Source organism: Salvelinus sp. IW2-2015, linkage group LG32, assembly GCF_002910315.2.
Source record: "Salvelinus sp. IW2-2015 linkage group LG32, ASM291031v2, whole genome shotgun sequence".
NCBI classification, from domain to species: Eukaryota; Metazoa; Chordata; class Actinopteri; order Salmoniformes; family Salmonidae; genus Salvelinus; species Salvelinus sp. IW2-2015.
This window is the reverse complement of record NC_036871.1, coordinates 35,083,001-35,086,823: the sequence shown is the minus strand read 5'-3', so window position 1 is coordinate 35,086,823 and position 3,823 is coordinate 35,083,001. Positions and strand designations below refer to the sequence as shown.

General features: G+C 52.8%; 1 pseudogene; it reads right to left on the bottom strand.

Moving 5' to 3' along the window:
• LOC111956441 (protein unc-13 homolog A-like) overlaps positions 1–3,823 on the bottom strand; it is an 80,409-nt pseudogene that overhangs the window by 45,395 nt on the left and 31,191 nt on the right.

Below are 3,823 nucleotides of genomic sequence, written 5' to 3'. Positions count from 1 at the left end.
ACAACTGTTCCCCACGTATTTCCCAATACAACTGTCCCACAAAGTTCCCATACTACATGTCCCCAGTCCCACAACTGGCCATCCAACAAGTCTGTCGCGCCACTGTCCGGCCAGTCCATAATCCCAGTACCAATCACTGTCCCAGGTCCCATACAACTGTCCCAGTCCCAACTGTTACCAGTACAACGTCCCAGTACAACTTCCCACTACATTGTCCGTCCCATACAACTGCCTCACCAGTCCCCATACTACTGTCGTCCCAGTCCCAACAAACTGTCAGTCCCAAATACGTGCCCAGTCCCATACAACTGTCCCAGTGCACCTGCGCGTCGCATCCCATACAACTGTCCCAGATGACGTCCACACAACTGTTCCCAGTCCCGATTTTATACTTCGCATCAACTGTCCCAATCCCATTACAACTGCCAGTCCTCAATGTCCCAAGCACAAACTGTCGTCCCCCATATACGTCCCGCCGCATACTACTGTCCAGGCCACCAAACAACGTCCCGCAGTCCATACTACGTCCCTCCCATACAACGTTCCCAGTCCCATACAACTTGTCCCAGTCCCAATCCCCATACAACTGTCCCAGTCCCATACAACTTGTCCCATATCCAATATACTGGTCGCGTCGCATCCCATCTCAAGTCCGCCATGTCATAACTGTCCCAGTTCCCCATTAAAACTGTCAGTCCCAAGTCCCCCTACAACTGTCCCCAGTCCCCTACAACTGTTCCGCCGTTCCAATACAACTGTGTCCCAAGTCCCAATCCCATACAATATGTCGCAGTCCCCATACAAGCTTGTCCAGTCCCATACAACTGTCCCAGTCCCATACTAACTGTCCCAGTCCGCACAACTGTCCAGTCAGTCCCATCAACTGTCCAGTCCCATACACTAGTCCAGTCCCTTAGTCCATCCATGGCTACTGCCCAGTCCCAATCCCATACAAACTCCCTCCGTCCAGTCCACATTCCTAGGTCCCATATACACTGTCGCGCCAGTCCCATACTTAACTGTTCACGTATCCTGCTACTGTCCCAGTCCCAGTCCCATACAAACTGTCCCAGTCCCAGTCCCATACAACTGTCCAGTCCATACAACTGTCCAGTCCCATCCTACTGTCCAAGTCCCATCCTACTGTCGCAGTCCCATACAAACTGTCCCAGGCCCAGTCCCAATCTCATACAAACTGTCCCATCCCATACTACTGTCCCAGTCCCATGCTACTGTCCAGTTTCATACAAACTGTCCCAGTCCAGTCCCATACTACTGCTGCCCAGTCCCATACTACTGTCCCAGTCCCACTCCCATTACTTACCTGTCCCAGTCCCATCCCATACTACTATCGGCGGCAGTCCCAGTCCAATACAATCTGTCCCAGTCCCATACTTACTGTCCCAGTCCCATTTCTGACTGTCCCAGTCCCATACTTCTATCCCAGGTCCGCAGTCCATACAACTGTCCCAGATCCTCATACTACATCCAAGTTCCCATACTTCTATCCGGTCCCAGTCAACCAATGAGTACTGGTCCCAGTTCCACTTTCCCATACTACCTGTCCGCAGTCCCATCATACTACATATCTCAGTCCCCAGTCCCATACAACTGTCCCACGTAGCCCATACTACTGTGTCCCTGAAGTCCGCATACTACTTGTCCCAGTCTCAATACACCGTCGCAGTCCCAGTCCTCTTCATATCTCGTTCCCGCCAGTCCCATACACTGGTCCGCAGTCCCTACTTACTGTCCCAGTTTCCCATACTTCTATATCCCAGTCCAGTCCAGTTCCACACTACTGTCCCAGTCTCCCTACTTCACCATCCAGTACTATGTCGTGCATTAAGCTGTCCCAGTCCCATCACTGTCCAGTCCCATACTACTGTTCGCCAGTGCCCATACACTGTCTCCATACAGCTGTCCCACAGTCCATTCCATACATACTGTCCCAGTCCCATACAACTGTCCAGTCCCACTACTTGCATCACCATTCACACTTCCAGCCATATGCTTCCCCAGTCCCAGCCATGACAACTGGTCCCTCAGGTCATACTGCTGTCCAGTCCCATTTCTAGCTGTCCCAAGTCCCACTATTACGTGTCCCGGTCCTAGTCAGCATACAACTGTCCAGGTTCCCATAATACTGCCCCAGTCCCATACTACTGTCCAGTCCCCATACTACTGTCCCAGTCACATACTATGACCCAGTCCCAACAACTGGTCCCAGTCACATGACAACTGTCCCAGTCCCCAACTTGCTGTCCCAGTCACAGTCCCATTACAACTGTCCCAGTTCCCATACTGCTGTTCCCAGTCCTACTCTGTCCCATGTCCCATACAACTGTCCCAGTCCCCATACTACTGTTCGCCAGTCCCATACTACTGTCCCAGTCCCATTACTACTGTCCCAGTCCCATACTACTGTCCATTCCCATACTAAGTACTGTCCAGTCCCATAACTACTGTGCCCAGTCCCATCTACTGTTCCCAGGTCCCATACAACTGTCCCAGTTCCATACAACTGGTTCCCAGTCCCATACGTACTGTCCAGTCCCATAATTACTGTTCCCAGTCCCAGTCCCATACGACTGTCCCAGTTCCCATAACCCGCAATCCTCTTGCCTTATACCCCAGCCCTGTACCCCATCCTCTTGCCCTATACCCCAGCCCTGTACCCCATCTCTTGCCCTATCACCGCAGCCCTGTACCCCATCCTTCTTGCCTATACCCCAGCCCTGTACTCCATCCTTTCCTTGCCCTATCCCCAGCCCTGTTACCCCAATTCCTCTTGCCCTATCCCCAGCCCTGTACCCCATCCTCTTGCCCTATCCCCAGCCCTGTACCCCATCCTCTTGCCCTATTCCTCAGGCTAGCGCGCCGGTACCCATCCTCTTGCCGCTATACCCCAGCCTGTACCACCATTCCTCTTGCCCTATAACCCAGCCCTGTACCCATTCCTCTTGCCCTATACCCCAGCCCTGGTACCCCATCTCTTGCCTAGTTCAAGGCCAGCCTGTACCCCATCCTCTTGGCCCTATACCCAACCCTGTAACCCATTCTCTTGCCCTATACCCCAGCCCTGTACCCATCCTCTTGCCCTATACCCCAGCCCTGTTACCCCATCCTCTTGCCCTATACCCCAGCCCTGTACCCATCCTCTTTGCGCTATACCCCAGCCCTGTTACCCCATCCTCTTGCCCTATAACCCCAGCCCTGGTACCCCATCCTCTTCCCTATACCCCAGCCCTGTTCTCCCCATCCTCTTGGCCCTATCCCAAGCCCTGTAAGCCCGCATCACTCCTTGCCCCTATACCCAGCCCTGTACCCAGTATGGGACTGGGACAGTATTATGGGACTGGGACAGTAGTATGGGACTGAGACAGTTGTTTGGGACTGGGACAGTTGTTTGGGACTGGGACAGTTGTATGGGACTGGGACAGTAGTATGGGACTGGGACAGTAGTATGGGACTGGGGAATAAGGTTTGAGTGGGAGATCTTACCTCCCGAAGCTGCTGTTGGACCCTGTTGATGATTCGTAGCCAGTTCTCTCTAGCCCGCAGCGACGGGTCCACCGGCTCCTTGGGCTCCTCATCTACAGGACCACTACAGGGACAAGAACAGGACTGAGAACAACTCCATATCTGGGTCCCAAATGGCCCTCTACCTGGTCAAAGGTAGTGCAYTATATAGGTAWTACTGGTCAAAGGTAGTGCACTATATAAGTAATACTGGTCAAAGGTAGTGCACTATATAGGTAATACTGGTCAAAGGTAGTGCACTATATAGGTAATACTGGTCAAAGGTAGTGCACTATATAGG